The 19,671-nt window shown below is 33.7% G+C and overlaps 1 protein-coding gene and 1 non-coding gene across 4 annotated transcripts in view; one reads left to right on the top strand and one right to left on the bottom strand.

The window, feature by feature from the left end:
• The window catches only part of LOC112127434, a 66,830-nt gene that overhangs the window by 30,132 nt on the left and 17,027 nt on the right, over nucleotides 1-19,671 (bottom strand). The gene's annotated exons all lie outside the window — the stretch shown is intronic.
• Trnak-uuu lies at nucleotides 2,601-2,673 on the top strand. The gene has a single exon. It is a non-coding gene; the product is annotated as a tRNA-Lys (tRNA).

Here is a 19,671-nt window from a genome sequence, read left to right as displayed (position 1 = left end):
AACCCTTTCTGCTTAATTTATCTAATCATTGTTTTCTTTAAAACTACTCCTGAGTCTTCCTTCTTTCACGAAGTAGTAAAACTTTATACTTTATAATCTTTCAAACAAGAATTGCCGTTTTAAATTACGCTGATATTAAAACAATTTGTCATAACACCTTATCGTCTATATATTTTATTATATCTGGATATCGGACAATTCAAATTAAATTCCTTATACATCACATGCTTTAATTATTACGTTTTTAGACAAATGCTGAACAAAAATAACTTGAGTGTCTTTTTTGATTTAGTACAGACCATATATGTACATATAACAAACAGCAATGTTTTAATATTTGTATTCGAGAATTAAAAATGGAAAAGCAAAAACAGTAAGAAAAGGGAAAAAAATTAAGAACAATACTGATGAGAACAAGTGACAATATTTAAAAATTAATTTTTGTACTTGACGCATTTTAATGAGTGAATGAATAATACAAGTCGAGCAGAAAATGATATGAGATTCAGTAAGCTTGGAAGCATCTAGTTACTGTACACAGTACACGGCAAGATCAAGACATATCAACAAATAATGGAATATGTCTTTTTTCGCGTCTAGTTTCAGTGAGAGCTGAGAGTAATTTTTTCGTACCATCCAAGGGGGTTGAGATAAAAAAGTTTCCCTTCTAATTTGAATAGCCATTTTGGCTCTAAAAGACCAACAAGTATATACTTGCAATCGTAATAATTTTTATAGTTTACTGGATATTTTTGAAGAAAAATATAAGATATAGCTAATTAAAAAAATTAAAAATTAAACTAAGTAAAACAATTTTACCAAAAATATTGCTATGGAAACATTAAAGAAAATGTGTGTCCGAGTGGATCGAAGTCACGATAGCTCAAGGGGTTAGAGCAGCGATGTATCTAGCCGAAGGTCGTGGATTCGAATCCCGCTCGTGACACTAACTTTTTCATTTCAACCAACACCTTACATAAAAAGATTAAGTAATTGAAAGGTAATTTGGTCAATCAGACACTAAATATAATGGAATTAAAGAAAATATTCGATTCAGTCTATTCAGACTATTTTGTCCTCTTGCGTTGATCACCGCATCATTCGTTTAGGCACAGGTTTTATGAGCTTTCGAATGTAGTGCTGTGGAATATTATCATACTCATCCAACAACGCCATTCCTAATCCCTGCAAATTCTCTGGCATCACTGGGCGCTTTTTACCCTCTTTGACAACTCGTCCCAAAGGTGTTCTATTGAAGCCAGTTCCACGACCTTACCTGTGGGGCGCCTTGCATTGTCATGCATAAAAACCGTCACCAATTAGTGACATATAAAGAACAACTTCTTTGATAACACGTCTTCAATGTATCTTGCAGCTGTTAGGGAACCCTCGATGACGATCAAGTTTATGCGACCTTCCATAGAAATGCCTGACCATAACACCACCATAGCTTCTCCGGAGTGAAAATGTTGCGATGAGATATCACTCTCCTGTTTTTCTCCAAACCCTCTCTCGGCCATCAGAAGACCTCAAACAAAACTTGACTCATCCGAAAATAAGATTTTAGTCCGATCTTGCTCAGACCAATTGATTTGATTTTTGCGAAACTTAACCGAGTGTGCCTTGTCAGAAGTTCTGGAACAGAGGCAGGCATTCTCGCACGAAAAACCAGCTTCTGAAAGTCTTCGCCTTACAGTGCCTAAACTATCATTAACATTTCCAACATGTTGAAGTTGTTGGTTGATATCAACATCGGCAGAACATCGAATTCGGAGTACATTCGAATCATCTTTCAGAAATGAGACAGATGGCGACGTGACCCATGCCTTTTTTTGTAACCTCCAGTATCTTGGTAGCGTTGGAAGACTCTTCAGACAGTTATTCTTGGAAAGCTAAGCACCCTGGTCACACACGCTTGACTTCGTTCATCTTCGAAGAATGCTATTTATTTTATCCAGTTATAAACCTAATTGGGAGATTTTATCTGTGCTTTATTTACTTCTAATCCTTTAAAACGGACCAAATATTACTGTGATAATCAATGGAGGATATCTAAGAGGTAGTTAAAAATATTATGGGTGACCAATTTTTTTGCCTCTAAGTGTACTTGACCATACCATTGTTCCCAGAATACCACTCTGGTCGAATATTTAGTTGCTCATAAAACAAAGCCTGGACGACAATATGGCACTAGTCACTAGTCAGCCTCTACCCTATAAATAGCTGATCATAACTAATAATGTGAAGAGTTGTAAAAGACGCGAGTCTGATAAGTCAGGGTTAATTTCGCAGGAATACTTTACGGCAAAACTATTCCAGTTTCTGAACCATGAATTTCTTCCTATTGATTACATCATTTGCAAATATTGTTGGAAGTCGAAGGTTTTCATAATTTTTCCAATCTTATGTTAAAAAATCTACAACTTGGATAAATTTAAACAAAGATTTTGGTTGAGATAAAAAAGTCAGTGTCACAAGAGGCAATTGAACCCACGACCTTCGGCTAAATACGCCACTGCTCTACCACTTGAGCTATCGTGACTTCGATCCACTCGGACACTAACTTCCCATCTCAACCCACCTTTTTTGAGTGGATCGAAGTCACGATAGCTCAAGTGGTAGAGCATCGGCGTTTTTAGCCGAAGGTTGTTGGTTCGAATCCCCCTTGTGACAGTGACTTTTTTATCTCAACCAAAACCTTAATTAACTGAAAAGAATTTATTTGGTCAAGCGGACCACGAAACCTAATAAAATTTACACAAAGAGTAGAAGAAGGTATGCGGGTGCGTAGAAGGTGATAGAACTGTTATAAAGTGCCTTAGCCCCAGCATTCATCTGGGCATAGACTGCGTCAAGGATCACATCGACCACTTCGGCTCCGCAGTAATTTGCGTAACGGGAACCTCCATTGGTCGAAGCCCTCGGTTATAGTCGAGCTTTGAAACCGCGGACGACACCATACTTTTTTTTGTCAATATGTCTATGACCAACTCTAGACAAAATTTTGGTCATGCTAACCCATCGCTCACCCCGCGCCAAATCCTCAGAATTGTAATTTCTGCCGACATCGTCGCTGTCTTCTTATTCAAATGCCCGCCAAACCCTTTTTCTTGGTTATTGTACCTCGTTAATAATAAGGGACATTTTATCATCTGTCCCTTTTTAAAGCTCTTACGATTCAGAAACAATTCCTAGTATGTGGATAAAACCGCGAAAAAGGACATTAAGGAAAAGGAGGAAAAGGGACAGTTGGCTTTTTTATTTCCTTTTAACTTTTTGATTAATAAACTAAAAATTAGGCTCAATCCTATTATAAACAACAATAAACAATCAAAACAAAAAGAAAAACGGCTTTCCCTGTATGGACATAATTAATGGATACAATCATAAAGGCCAAAGTAAAAAAGTAGTTTTGGAACGAAATTTGGCCGTTTATTTCCCATAGATGTGAAGGAATCATTGATTTTATTTCTGTAATATTTTTTTACCAATTTTAGAAACTTCAACTTCCTTCACGGCTTGTGCAGAATTTCCTTGGCGCGTTTCAAGAAATCTCTAGGCTTATCAAGAGCCATTTATCTTCTCGCCCTCATACCTGGCAGAGTATCAGGTCGCCTTTTCCGTTTTTACGACGTCCAAGCCGAGTTAAAAATCCCCCCGAATGTCTATAGGCCGTTTTATTTTTGCAGCAAGCATGAAACGTCCCTTGTTAACTGATCTGTTCCCCATTCTGATTCGAAAACGGGCCTACCCTCGGCTGAAGGAATTATTTATAGGTATTCCCAGCTACATCCTTGAACTGGTCAATACCGAAAATAGACGTGAGTCACGTGGAAACAACTCGATCAATCGAATCCGATTGATGAAAAAATGACAAAGTTGGTAAAAAAATTTTATAAATATATTTTGGCCTGTCAATCATTATTGAATTAAAGGGGCCTCGTTTATACACGATATGCTTGTTGAGAGCTAATTTAAAAAAAAATTGAATTAATAAAAAAAAAAGATTTGCCTACTGCGATGATTAACTAGTATTTACATCTCCTGTTAGTATATTATTTATAGATATATCGTTTTGTGTCCACTAGATCAGAGTGATTAATAGTGCGAAAGAAAAAACCTCATCGGTCCTCAGATTAGTTAGACTGATATGTATGGAGGGTGATTGAATGTATTTAATAGTGAATAAAAGTTAGGTTTGGATTGAGTCTGATTACGTTGGGGGCTGAAATGACCTAGCTTTCGATATCAGTGAGCTCTGACCCTGGACTGCTATCATCCAGAATTCTGGAGGACTACCGGTAATTTATTGTATATTCTACGAATAATCTTGATCTCGGAACGGTCAGCTGGATGAAAAAACAAATTCAATTGTTGCCAAGCTTTCGATCTATTTTAGGGTCTTAATCAGCGCAAAACAATGTTAAAAATGTCTACAAATTGACATAATTAAGTTTTTAATTTCCAATTTCTTTGAACATAGCCTCAGTCCAACACTGGCAAGGACATTTATTGTAAATTACAGAAAACCTCGAGAAGTGATATCTTCTACTATACTCTCTATACTATATGTCTGTACATGCGGCAGATTTGAAGATATAAATCGGTTAAAAGCTATCGTTAGTTGAATGTAATACAATCATTTAGAAGATAAACTTTTACGTTTCTGAAATGTTTTTGTCTAAAGTTGAAGAAAGATTTTCTTTGTTTTGTAAATACTGACAGAGAGTTAAAGAAAAGTTGCCCCTTCTTAGCACTAACCACACGTAAATTCTCAAACGTCAGCTATTACGAGTGTAAAATTAACCCTTAGTTGCTAAAAATTTGGGTAACAACCAATGTAAAAAAATAGTCATTATGATTTTGAAACTTCTATTAAACATAATGAAATTAATACAGAGTAAACAAAAAAGATTCTTTGGTAATTGGAAATAAAAAACCTAAAAATTTAAATTAAACGTTCAAAAGGTCCACGTTCTTTATGAAAGCAAGCCTAGCTACATTTCCTGGCAGATTATACTGCTTACAAGCAGTTTTGTTTTTACTCATGTAACATCTTACGTTTAATAAAAAACAAATGAATCTCATATGATTTGAAATGCTCTTTGCATTATGGAATCAAATTCATAGTAAGATAAGCGTTTTATGAGACGCCAGGGATTTTATGGAATAAAGCCGTGAAAGGTTGAATCTAATCCAATTGACAACCAGGCCTTGGACAGTAGGCACTTTTTGGTTCAATTTGACGTGAAAGATAACCCCCTGAAATATTGTCGCTTGTTCACGGGACATCCAGTTTATATAGTGTCAATAGTCATCAAAATATTTATATATTATTTGCTGTTAAAATAGTAAGTAAGGCTAGTATGCGACTAACCTTACTACCTACATAAATGCCATATTTTTTAAATCACGCATCACACGAAAAATGTTATTTTACATTGAGACAACTGTTTATAAATTTTACCTTCTTTGAACCAATTCTTGACGCTCTAATATGTATTAATTTATTCACTGGATTTTATTATAGTTTACTAATTATAACTTTACTATGAAATAATATTTACAATTCTGAAGGCGAAGCCCGTAAGACTTCCAGAAATTTGTCAATTGAATAACTGTTTTTGTTGAATATAAAACCAAGATAAACATAGCAAAGAAAAACGTTGTAGATTTATAATCTTATTATTATATAAGTTGTGCTTAAAAAATACATAAAAATAAAAGAAAAAAAAAATAGCGAAAGAGAAGAAGAAATAGAGATTGCAAAAAATGTCGACCTGAAAGATGTAAATAAAAAACTTTCTGGTACAAGTTTACATAAATGGTAAATTATTCGATCTTGTGCATTTATTAATGAAAAACATCGATTATTATAGTTCCTCATTATTAAGGGAATTAATGACTTAGAAAAATTTGTTTTCGTCTCTATCAAAACAAAAAACAACATCATAAAATTCATTGAACCCACTAATTTTCAAAATACAGCTATTTATTGATTTTTTTTACATTTTAAACGTGCTATATGTGATTTGTTACGTCTTTATAGAAGAAAGACTTAATACAGTAAAAAAAATTCCATTAAGATTTTTTAAAGTAACCTATGCTGTGAAAAGCGGTCAAATAGTCCTTTTTTATTTTCTTTCCAGAATTTGTGATAAGAAAATTTAAAGTGAAACTTCATTTTCTGCCAAGTAAAATCGTTAAAACAAAATAACAAGGACTTTTGTTTCAAATTTGAAAAAGTATTTATTTTGAAAAATATTATTAACATGGTTAAATTATTTTGTTGATACTTAATAAAAAATGCTTTTGGATGTTTTAAGAATGCAAATTGTCATCAATTACTTTATTTAATATTTCATTGGTTTTCATAGGTGAAGAACTCTTTGAACTTTTCTTCCTTTTCTTTTGTTCTTTTTTGTAATAAATTGTAATAAATAAATAATAAACCCACGCTGTTCTCGACAGTTTAAAGAAAATCTCTTTCTCGATTTTTAGTGCACAATAGGGATTTTACAGGGCTTAAAATTAGTTAGAGACTAGCAGTTGGCAACTGGTTTGAACCTGGCCATCCGGGTAGTGAGGCATAAATACCCTGCTTTACTGATTTTTTTTCGCTTCAGAAAAAAAAATGTTCTTTGCTTTCCTTCTTAAAAATTGAGCCGTATCGACCTGATATAATGGTTTATTAATGTTTTTTACAACAATTTACTATGATAATTCACTTAAATCTGTGAATATTGATTTTGATTATAAATTTACATTATATACAGGTGGTTTCTCGTTTGGGTTAGATGTATTGAGCCAATATGAGGTGAATGATTTACCAAACTGTTCATTCCTTTTTCATCCGATACGGCCGTTATAAAGGAAATAATAATTTTGAGTTTTTTTGGTTCTGGAATCTGGGAAAAGGGTCTTGAGAAACGTGATTGCTTCCGTCAGATACGCGGTCGGGGAGGGTGTGGGGTTCATCCCATTTGCGGGGGTAGAAAGCGGAAGGGGGCTCTGATCTCAACTTTCAATTGAAAATCAGGGCGCAGGAGATAGGCTAACTAAGCACGACTGACATGTCGTGTCGGTCAATACCTGCCTTTGCCAGAAAAAACAATGTCCGAAAATGCGAAAATAACCGTTCAAATCCAGGGTTTTACTCCATCTAGTCCGATTTAGGCCCCAGGTCTAATAAAAGTAATGCGAAGAAGCCAAAAATTCGGCTTGTTAAAAATAATTTACGTGTAAATCTGGTTTGTATTTGATGATTTTTTTTTTGAAAAATTTATTTGAATCACCCCGAGGATCAAATTTCAACTGTTATTTTATTGAATAATTTAAGGACATAAACATAATATATAATGGCCAGTGTTATCTATTTCCTTGCACTTATTTAGACAAAGTCCAAAAAAGTGTATACGTTTCTGTATTATATCTTGTTGTTAATTTAATAAAACGATAATAAAGGCAAACAAAATTTTGTCGTTGCAAATGAATTTGGTTAGAAAAATGTCTTAAAGTATTTTGATAGATTTTTAGTAAGTTTCAAGCATTTCTTTTGCTATTTAAACAAAAGATTTCCAACATAATTCTTGTACAGTATTATTGTGAGCTTAGAGGATCATTAATTACAAAAGGGAACACAGTTGGCAGAGAAACGACAGTTATATTTCTGCCATCGTCTTTAATACATAATTCACTATCTGCCCATTTTCGAAAGAAGGCCGTGTTGAATTCTGTACAAAAACCTTTACAGGTTTTAATAAATTATGTTCGCACGCGTTAAATTCGGCCATTCCTGGGAAATAATAGTTGCTAATTTAAATCGCAGGCCGAGGACGAAAGTGGACAGGTGTCCTGTGGCCGGGGTGGGCACTTGCTATTTTTAAACAGCAGCAGGACACTTTTGCCCTAATTTTCTTTTGTGACGAAGCCAGTCCAAAAAGACAAAACAGGCTAGTTGGTCTGAAACACTAATTCCGACTATTTATCGGCGATGTCAGTCCCGGTTAATTGTCCCATTACGTCTGTCGTTGATTGATGAGGTTTAATGATTTGGACACCACGTTTCTGTTTACTATAAAATTAAATTAAGCTAATATTTGGACAACCTTGGTCGGATCAAGGTCACCGGATCACCAGAGTCGGTGTCTTGATTAGCCTTACGTCGGAAGAGCCACCAGACAATATAAAATGTACCAGAAGTAAATTCAAACGGCGCCATCTCGAGTGTTAGATTTATTTTTGACTATCTATTTGCAATAATATATTTTTAGCCAAGGAAATTAATTAAACGGCATTGCGTTGATATAAAACCACGGTTGTTCCTTTCCTCCTTTGCTCAGTAACGTACGAGATTATTATCTCATCAGAATTTCTTCATTTCAAATGTTTTAAAACAAATTTAAAAAATAAATAATAAAATATAACTAAAGAAATGAATAGAGTAAAATTAGCAATCTTGACCAAACTAATTTGATATTTATTTTGAAATTCTGAGCTTTCAAGACAAAAAACTATTATTATTATTATTATTATTATTATTATTATTATCCACACCACTGTGCTCTGGAAATACTCCAACACCCTACTTTTTCCTGACAAACCAGATCCATAAAGTTTCTTCCTACGTCCATTCAATCTACTTCCTCTCTTCTCAAACAATCAATCCCTACACTAAACTCCCTCAAACTTCTCCCAGATCACCGTTCAGCTTTCGTCTTCAACATTCCACAAACCAGCTCGCACTTTGTGTTGCGGTGTGTAAACAACACGGTAAAAAGTTATCATGAATGGCCTGAAGGTCTCCTGTACAAAGTAAAACGTGTCTTCCAAATACCTCGCACTTAATCCTTACCTAAAAACGTAACTTTTTTAAGTTAAAAGATCAGCCTATCCAAATACTGCCTTCTTGAAGCAGGAGTGGCTCAAGGCAATGGGCTCGGACCAATCCTGTACCTCGTCTTTACCTCAGATCCCGACACTTTCCACCTTTCTAGCTTCGTTTACCAACGAGACAGCTGTGCTATCCTCTCAGGCACACCTGTTGCGAATTGCTGATAGAGTAAACTCTGGCGTATTAGGTAAATGTTTTTACCCTCCGAAACAAAACACATCATACAACATTCCTCAATAATACTCCTATCTTTAAAACTGACTGTGCACGCTTCCTTGAATTCTAGCGTGACTTGCGTATAACTTAGAACCATTACAATGAACAAAAAATAATTAAACCTACGCAACATATTCAACCTACTATTTATTATCAAAAAAACCACACGTATTGATATAAAACAAACTAAGTGGACATACGGATTAAAACTATGAAGTACCGTTAAACCTTCCAACATTCAAAGCCTTCAGAGCCATTGTCACGCTTCGTAATACGTCTCCAACACCACCCTTCATGTAAATATACCCTTCTTTAAAAACCTAATCCCCTTCAAAATTTTCACGTTACACAAAAAATCTTTCCTAGGATCCAGGCCCCTGTCTGACCCAGTCAAATCGGAAACTTCCAAATCAATAGTATGGAAATATTTAGAATTGTTGGAAAAGCACCAATGGTTGACGGCCACACTCACGATATATCATTTTCAAATGTGAAAATGTTATAGTATTTACAAAATTTATCTGGTAGTAATACAAAAACTTCCGATTTTATTAGTTTTTGTTGTATATTTTTTACAACTTTTCCTTTTTTCTATACATAGGTGTTTTAAACTTTAAATCAAATCTGCCAAGGACACCTTCGAGGCTGTTTCCATTCATGTCTAACGTATGGGACTCATCTTAGGCGAGGTTCATCACCTGTCAGAGTGTTATTTTTAATGTAAAAAAAGCAAAGAAAAGATAAAAATGTTTGTGTAAAAGGCAGAATCGTTCCAGTACTGTTCATTCTAAAATAATAAAATTGTAACGTTTTTAGCAAGAATTTTGAATTTTCTATTTTTAGCTAACAAAAGAAAATCATTGTTACTTACGTAACACGATTATGTTTTCATATATCTTCGTTATAATTGCTATGAGCAGGCTTTTTTACTTCCGAATCAGGGGACTACGATAATTAAATAATATTGAAAGGGGCTTCGATGGCCGCAACGGTTACATTGCTTTGCTTCAAAAACACCGACACCCGAGGGTTGATATGACCTCTGCTGTTGTGAACCCTGGTTAAACTTATTGAAAAAGCTTACTTTTTTTACCTAAATTCTTTTAACCTATTACTTAACTTAATTATTTACACTTTTGATATAAGGTCTTGGCTGAGATGCGACACTAGCCTTTTCATCTCAACCAATATCTTAGATAAAATGCATAATTAATTAAAACTAAATAAAATGTTTAAAAGTAAATTCTGACGAGCTATCGAGTAAGTTGGAGATGAAAAACATCATTAAAATGACACAGAATACACACAATTTACACAAGTTTGTTCACACACAAGGCTTTGTTCTTATTTGTGGTATTCACTTACTGACGATTTTTTTCTCAAATATCGCTGAGACTCGCAGTAAAGGTAATGTCGGGAGTCGGTATAAAAATAAAACGGTAAGAGAGGCACCTTATAAAAAAAATTTCGATTAGTCTGCCAAACGCGAAATTCCTATGTTATAACAGCCTTGGGAGAACTATTCTCAACGGCTATTTGAAAAACAAACCTGTCCGAATCGGGGTACCTGGTGTATGTTACTTTGTTAGAAATCTTCCACAATAAGAAAATAGAAAATATTCCAAATTCGACTTTCCCCTAGGCACTTCTGGCAAAGGGATAAATAAAAATTAAATAAAAAAGAATAATAATAAAAAGGAAAAAGAAAGATGACGTAGTAGTAGATCTTTCAAAAACATTTCTGAATCGTGTTTGTTAAAATGTTTTAAAAGTCTAGCATCAAAAGGGTTTTTAAATTTTTGAATAAGTAATTGTTTCAATAATTAATAGACGGATGATTTTTTTTTACTTTTTGATATTTTTGTTTTACTTTTTGCTATTTTTGTTTTAACAATATATAATACCTGGATTCTGTCAGACTTACAACATAAAATAAGTCCGTAGAGTTTTATAATTGTAAGTTTTAGGAAAATTTGAGATTCCTGTAAACAAATTTAATCAGAAATATATGATTCATTTTGTTCCACTGTATGTTCCCATCATCCATATATTTTGGTTTTCTTCTGCCAGAACTTCTCAAGTATTTAAGGAAGAAACTCCTCGATGTACATTCTGCAATACTCATGTGTAGTAATATTTTTCCCATTAATAAAGGTCTACAAGCCCGGAAGAAGTAATGTCATCCAGCTCCAACTATTTCTGGAGCGTTTACAAACACATCTGTGGTCGTGCGTTATCATGGTGGAAAAACAAACCCCTGCGATGATCCACGTCGTGTAGATCAATGGCTTACTTTAATCGTCCAATTGTACACAATGTACACTAAAAATTAACTATTTGGTTGGGAAGGAAGACTTTATAATAAAACACCTTCCAATTCCACGAAACTCGCAACGTTACTTTCTTGTGATTTAATCCGGCTTTTGTTAACAGTGGGTCGCTGCATTTTACCTTGGATTTTCCTCTCTGAACAATGTAAAAAAACCGACTTTTGATACTTAGTTACCAATCTTTTTAAAAATGGAAGGGAATGGAGATGCGTTAATATTATTTTTCATGTCTTTTTAAATGAGCAAAACACCATGTAAAAATGCAAGATCTCGAATAAAACTGGATAATAAAAATATCTTTTCAGAATGTATAAACTTATATAATATATTCAGAATGTATAAACTTATATAATATATTCAGAATGTATAAACTTATATATAAATTAACTAAATAAACGTTGTCTCAAAACAATAGTGCGGTTCAATAAATTCTTCTCAGTCAACATGTGAGGAACCCATATATTGCTCCGACAAACATATCCAGCTGTTCTCAGAAGCATTGAAACGCTTATATGAGGTATGTTAATCGTCTCTGCGTTATTTTGTTTTTTAGTGGGTCTTTTTGTGACCAAAGCTTAAATTTTCCCATCGTAAGCGATTGAAGGAACACCACAGCAATTTCCGTCTTCCAAACAAAAATTTCGCTATTGAACTCATATAACCACTTACGGACGTTGTTTTCTATCTCTTTCTTTTCTAACGCGCCAATACCATTCATATTACAAATTTTACTAGCAGTCTGAGCATTATTTTCTCTCATGCGGCAATAAAAAGCCCATTAAATTTCAAAAATGAGTTATATTTTCATGTCTTTTTAAATGAGCAAAACACCATGTAAAAATGCAAGATCTCGAATAAAACTGGATAATAAAAATATCTTTTCAGAATGTATAAACAATAAGGACCAAATAAACGCTGTCTCGAAACAAAAGTGCGGTTCTTGTTGTTTAAAATTTGAATTTTATGAATTTCTTTGAACTCTCATTATTTTAGATTTTCGTGTTTCTTATTGTCATTAGTACTTTACAGAAAAATAAAAGTTAATTTTTTTTTAATTGGAAGTATTGAATAAATTGAGAAGAAAGGAAGGAAAGAAAGGACACTAAATTTGGAATCAATTCTGTTAACCGTTATCATTATTACATCATCAGTTATCAGAATTGATCAGTTGAAGTATTGTAATCTCTTGAGGTGAGTTACACTCAAAATTTAACGATTTTCGTGTTGTTTAATACCAGAGAGTTTATCCAATTCTTTTCATACTTCAGCCATTTATTAAATAAAGTTTAATTAATTTTCTAATACACATTTGAGGATTTGTAATATGAGACACTGGGCCAATTTTTTTTTACAAATTATCTATATCGTGAAGGGGTCATTTTAGAGGTCATATCATGAAATCAGTACATGTCCAGGGCCCGGAAGAAGATTGAACGTATTTGATGGAAGTTTTCCCGTTTTATTAGGCCAAAAACGTACTAAGTTTGAAAGTGCTAAGTTGCATAAAACTAAGCTGAACTGCTTGAGAGTTTGTAAAAAGAAGAAAAACATTTTACGGGGCTATTTAGAAGTATTCAAAGGATCAGGTTATGCAGCCAGATTCATCATTATTGATCATCTAAATTTAACGTTAAATTGAGGTATAAATAACTACTCATAAAACTCAAATGGCGAGTTTGCAAGATATTAAAGAATGTTTATGTTTTCGGTGACAAATTAGACGATGCCAAATTTGACAAAATTTGTCTTAAACTGTTAAAAATTTTAACAAAATACTTAGCTTTATCTAAATAGGGGTTTGTGTTCGTGTTTATCAATGAGTTAGTTCATGGTTATATATGAAAGATCCCTATTCGCTGGTTAAGCAATTTATGCTGTACATAGGGGTTAATTGAGAGTTAAACTTATTCTAATGTTACGAACTCAGAATTTAGTTAAACTATGTACAACCTGCTCCCAAACTATCGAACAAAAATCATATTGTTCATATGATATTTTAAATTGAAATTTTTCATCGAGTAAAAATGAAGAAGTTGAATGCCTAAGTTAGTCACGTCGCTCCTTCACAACGAGAGAGAAGGTGGACTATTTTTCAAGGTGGGACGATGATAATTTTGATAATTTTTTTGAAGTTGATCTGAATGCAGAAAACCTCAGGAATAGGAAAGGATTGCTTTTTTCAACTCAACTTCAAAAAATTCTTTTCACTAGAGGGAATACGATTTTTTCATTTTTTGAATATATTTTACAAATCTGCAGATAAAAAGCTCAATAAAACGATTTTGGGCAGTCAAGGCATATCATTAATATAAAATATAAAAGAGAACAAAACGCATGACGATTTTAAAGTGTTTTATTGCTGTTTGGATGATCAAATCTCAGGAACAGCTAGTAATAAATTTTTTATGATATTGAATCTCAATGATATTTATCATTTTTTTAAAACATTTTTATACTGGACATAAAGCTATCTAGATAGAAACTTGACTAGTACTTAAGTTAATAAGTTTGTATGTTTTGTCAGTTAAGAAAATGGATGCTGTGTGTAGAGTACCTATTTGACTAACAGACGATTTGTGAGTTAATGTGTTACATCCTTTTCCTCTCGAAACACCTAAACGACACAAGCTTGAACGATAAATCAAGCCTTTGGATACAACGGCCTTTGATGTAGGAAAAACAGTGGTGACTTATTGAGAATAAATGTGTCTTTTCGTTGCCCGTTCTCTTCCATCTCCTTTTTCCACAGATCGTATAAATTAGGACGTCTCGGCCTCCGGAGGCGAAGAGCTGCGGATTTATAGTTCTCTTGTGTATTACAGCTGCCGCGACGTGGCACGACAACAAATATCACCTTGGGTGGAAAAGAGAAGAGTCTAATTTAAAAACGAGGTTTTTCAGTAAAAACACGTCCAACGGAACTGTTCGGATATTATATTTAGACCCGGCTGATAGCAATTCCAGTGTAACTTAAGAGTCTCGACCCAACAATAGCTGCCTTCTGGTTGGATCAACTAGTTGTGTTACTGTTCGATAAGGCAAATTATTTTCCTGCTCATCAGTCTTACACTCTATTCAAATACAACAGAGTGAGTACGACATGTTTTCTTTAGTTTTATAAGTTCAGTATATAGTTTCAAAACGAACAATTAGTTAAGTTTTGAGCACCAGACATTCTATTCTTTTATGCACCCCAAGTTTTAAAATTCATATCACTTTAGGCTGGAGTAATTTTAAACAGACTTAATTTAGAATTCTTACATACGTTACATTCTTTGTGCCTATACCATTCAAATATAAATACTTAGCTATTTCCTAAGTTTATCCTAAATTCATTCCACAGCCAAAGTTGTTTGAAAATATCTAATTAATTAGAAGAAATATTTTTATTAACCAGAAAAAAAACCACTTTCACCTGACGTCTTATATATGATATTTTACGCACATACATAAAGACACCCAAAAATTAATAAACAAATTATCAAACAAACGAAAAACTTGATATTTTAATTACAGTACCAATAACAAAACATTGGCTATATTTATTTTGTGATTTAACATAAACTGTAGTGATTCATATAAAGTGAAATTACATAGAAAGAATGTAATAACTCCTGGATTAAAACAATTTTCTTAGTTTTTAAAAAGAAAAACCTTTTAATGATAACAATACCAATAATAATAAGCAAGACGTTTAATGTATGTGCCCGGCATGTACAGAAAGGTCGGTCGATGTGTCCCAAATGTTTGAAGTCATTTGTTACTTCAGGTTAGGGAGCGTATAGGAATGTCACCCGGTATGAAAATTGTGCTCGAGCACTGCAGTATTTGGGCTCCCTGTTCCCATTTCGGAGAAAACAACGCTATTTTGTTGTGTCCCGTTTTGGGTATATTGAGAGTGAATGTATTTATTAGCGTGAATGTGTAGTGTGAGAGGGCTTATGGTGTAATATGTAGTTCTCCATCCATTAGATTATTTATATAATATGTAATGGTACATAAATAGAAAGTAATGTATTTAAGAATGAGTGAGGGGTCTAGGTTTAAAAATTGCATGCGTTGGGGTCTGAAATGGACTAGCTGGTGACATCCTCTGCACCCTATCTTCAGTCGCGGGATGCATAAGAGCGTGGTCTTACCCTGGAATGACGAAACTCGAAGAGAATTAAATATAATACGCTTATTTTTAACATTACATAACATTACAATAAGCTAATTGAGCTTATATCAATCATTCAATAACTTTTTTTTAGTTTATTACAAAAATTAAAACAATTGACTTTGCGCAATAAACATACGCACACGGATTTCACGAAACCCAATTTTTCTAAACCAGTTTTTCTGTAGGATCTTAAATCTGTGGGATAATTGAAAAGTAATTGAATAAACTCAGACTGCATCAATCACCAAACTTTTTACAATACAACTTTTACAATAATAAGATTAACTGCAATAGAAGGACTTTTCCATAGGTGTACAATTGTAAATGGTTTTTATCTACATCCTCCTAAAACACCGGGGGGGGGGGAAAGAAAAAAAAAAGAGGCTACCCGCTATATCTCCCTAGGCGGCCGTGCGGGGGTGGCTGCCCGCGGCGGCGGTGGCACTCCGTCTGTCTCAATAGGTATATGGGGGAAATAGGTATATGGCTAATGCCGAAAGGTTAGGCAAAAAAAACTGCAATAGAAAAATCTATACATATAAAAATACCCCTGTTTACTTAAAAAATCGGAAATGGGGACTTCGCAGTGATAACTTTTCTCTGTATGCCAGATAAGTACGCGACCTCTGGCTCGAGAGTGTGTCTGTGTCAATCGCGAATGGCAAATTCTGCGTCGGGTAAGGATGATCTTTCTTCTATGATTTGGACTTTCTAGGGTCCACCATACGGGAAATTATTAGGTCCTTTGGATTAAAATAGTCGGATTACTGATCCATAATAGTAATACTTTAGTAATTTATGAGCCTTTTTTAATGTCAGTTGCGTTACAGTAAAACAGAAAACTTGTACAATGCTAATTAACTGAAAAAATCTCGTTTTTGAACTTGGTCTTATGAATGATTCTTACAGTATAATGGTCTAAGAATCACCATGATCAGAAAAATCATTAAATTATTATTTAATGAAGTAAGGTCAAAGTTTAAAACAACTTTAATTTCTAAGAATCAATATTTAAAATGGTACACGTTATGTTCCATGTTTGTCTTGACATGGAAGCTTTCTTAATTTCGAAAAAAGGTTGCATTTATCTTTAATGTAAACATTTAGAACAAAAATGAGTTAATTCACGCCGCCTATGTTTGTCGATTGACCATACAACAATCTTTTGATTCATTTTATCGTTTACAATGACAATTTCACTGTCCCACTTTGAAATAATAAATCGAACGGCGGGGACTGGGTTAAAAATCAGCGGCGGCCGGCTGGTCGTTCCAATATTTTTAACGGGCCGCAATCTCGCCTTGGAGGAAGCCAAAGAGATTCGGTAAAATTAAACAAGCAAATCCGGTCACAATGCCCTCGATAGCCACTTAAGCTTCCAAGGCCGACAATAATTAAACTTACATTTTGTATCTGTTTACAATTGCTTAAAATATGAATTTTTTAGTTGTAACAACGTTAAAAACTAAATAAATATGTGAATAAAAAATATGATGATAGACGAATAAAATTCAATTAGCCTGCATAAAATATCCAAACAATATTTAAAAAAATTAATAATAAAAAATTTAAATGGCAAACCTTTTTTATAACAGGAAATAAGAAACTATTTTGAGATGTATTATACTTTGTGTTCTACGAGCTAAGCATATTCCTGTCACCTCCTAAGCTTATCTGAGACGGTAGACAGTCCGGAAATGTTTCAAAAATAAACTTCCTGTTTTAAGCTCTAATAGACCATTGTTCACGCTTAAGAAAATTGAATATAGGAAATTAAGTTATTTTTACTTAAAGACTAAAGGTTTTTTTTAATTAAGTGATAGTATCAATTTTGGTCTTAACGATTTTTACTTTATTTATAATGTAATGAATTTTTACATGAATCCAGTTTTCGTGGTTTATGAGTGTCATCAATATATATTAATAATCACGCAAGTTAAAAGTAAAAAATAAAATGTAAAGCAAAAAATAAATTTCACATAAATAGGTAAGACAGCTGTCTGTAGATGCTTAATTGATTTTCACTTGGTTCTTCTAATTTTAATTAATTAGTATAAATCAGAAGCTGTCTATAAACCATATTTTAATTTTAAAACCACACATAATTCTCACTCCTTAGCTTTGTTAGAAAAAGACTTTTGTTAAATAAATTGATCTTGTTAACGAAACAAATATTATGGGTAGATGTAGATGTAAGTAGTATTATGGGTGTAAATATATAAAATATTTTAATATTTTACAATTCATTATTTTGATTTATCAAGATTTTGTGAAACTCAGCCTTGGCAGAAGCTCGGCTTGTAAATTAATTAATAATAATAAATTCATTCCTGCGACCCCCCGGGTTTAAAAAAGAAAGACCTCACACACTTACCGTATTTCCAACAGGAAAGACAGAAAGTTGTTTTCACGCTAAAGTCTATTTCAAGGCGCGCTATTTTAAAATACGTTACGGCTTCTCGAGAACGCTATTTAATTGTAAGTTTTTTTTCTTCAACATGCGATATAAAATGGAAATTTAAACTGACACGACTCGCCCTATAAAGTTCTGGAAGTGGTAATTGGCCTGGCGCTTTTCATAGGGTGATATTTAATTCCGGTAGTCCAACTTTCACCACCTACCACCATTCAACAGGCTGTTAATCAATCAAAAAGTCCCATGCTTAACTTGTGTATATAAGCATCTTATCTTATGCAATTTGAAACCCAGAATGAAATGTGAAGTCTTTAATATTAATTTCACACTATATTCGGAAATTTATAAATACTATGATCTCATAGATACCATATTTACTGCAATATTGATACTAATAATTCCAATCTATTAAAAGATCTAATTGTGGCAAAATAAGACTGAAATGTATAATAATGTAATATAATAATAATGTGATGCTTCTGCTTGAATAGCAGATTGCACATTGCCTTCAATTCTATTTCTCTTCCATAAATTGCAATTAAAACATGATTAAAAGGAAATGGTAGCGTCGCTGTGGTGGATCGGCAAAGAAGGTCTCATGTACCAAGAGCTCGATCGATCTTAATGATGAGAAATCAAACTAGCCCGACTAAGAATAGGTCTTGAAAACTGACTTCTGGGCCTCTAAGCTCGCGTATGTGTCCGGCATGTAGAGAAAGGTTGGTTAATGAGTCACACTTAATTGAAGGGTAACCCTTGGCTCTATGCAGAAAGCGAGTAGGAATACCACTAGATTTGTGCATAGCTCGGCAGTGACCAGTGTCCATTGGTCCTATTTTTAGAAGATGCAGGGCTTTTTATTGTAGTTTATAGATATCTCGTTTTGGTATTGGTTTGGAGTATAATGAGTGGGAATGTATTTATTAGTGTAACTGTGTAGTGGAGAAGGCCGATGGAGGACGCTTCAAATACATTAGTTCTTCAGGGTGTGGAATATCAAGTTCTCCACCTCCCTAATTGAATGAATCGTATGAAAGTAGGAAAGAATGTATTTAAGGATGAATGATGGTGTGTCTAAGTTTAAAACCAGCGAGCGTTAGAGGACGAAATGATCTAGCCGTTAACACCCCTGTTGTTTTCTTAGGCAGCGGAATGGATAACACCTACGTCTCATGTGAAAATCAAAATAATTAGCAGTCCAGCTACCACCACTTCATCCCCCAACGCACTCTGTCTCTAGAGCCAAACCACTCATTTTCACTCACTCTTAATATTTTTTCCTGTTTAAATGTTATTCACTCATTTAAGTTCGAATATTTGATTTTCGTCCATCACCCTCTACACATATTGTATAACTAATCTAATTGAGCATCGATGGGATACTTAATATTCTACCATTGGTAGTCTCTTATTCACGATATTAAATTACATTTAAATAAAAACAATCTTTAAAAATATATTTGCATACTTTGTACATTAAAATAGTAATGATTCCTCCAAAAATCATTACAGCGACCCCAAAAAATAAAGTCCTACTCAAGCACAGTATTCATATTGGGTGTCAATCCTACGTGCTCTCTGTATGGAATCAAGGAATGACACCCTTCAATAAGTAACCCATCGAAAAACCTTTTTCTACATGCTGGACACAAAA

The sequence above is a fragment of the Cimex lectularius genome, unplaced genomic scaffold, assembly GCF_000648675.2.
Source record: "Cimex lectularius strain Harlan isolate CLEC.00 unplaced genomic scaffold, Clec_2.1 scaffold17, whole genome shotgun sequence".
NCBI lineage: Eukaryota > Metazoa > Arthropoda > Insecta > Hemiptera > Cimicidae > Cimex > Cimex lectularius.
This window is presented reverse-complemented; position numbering and strand designations above follow the sequence as displayed.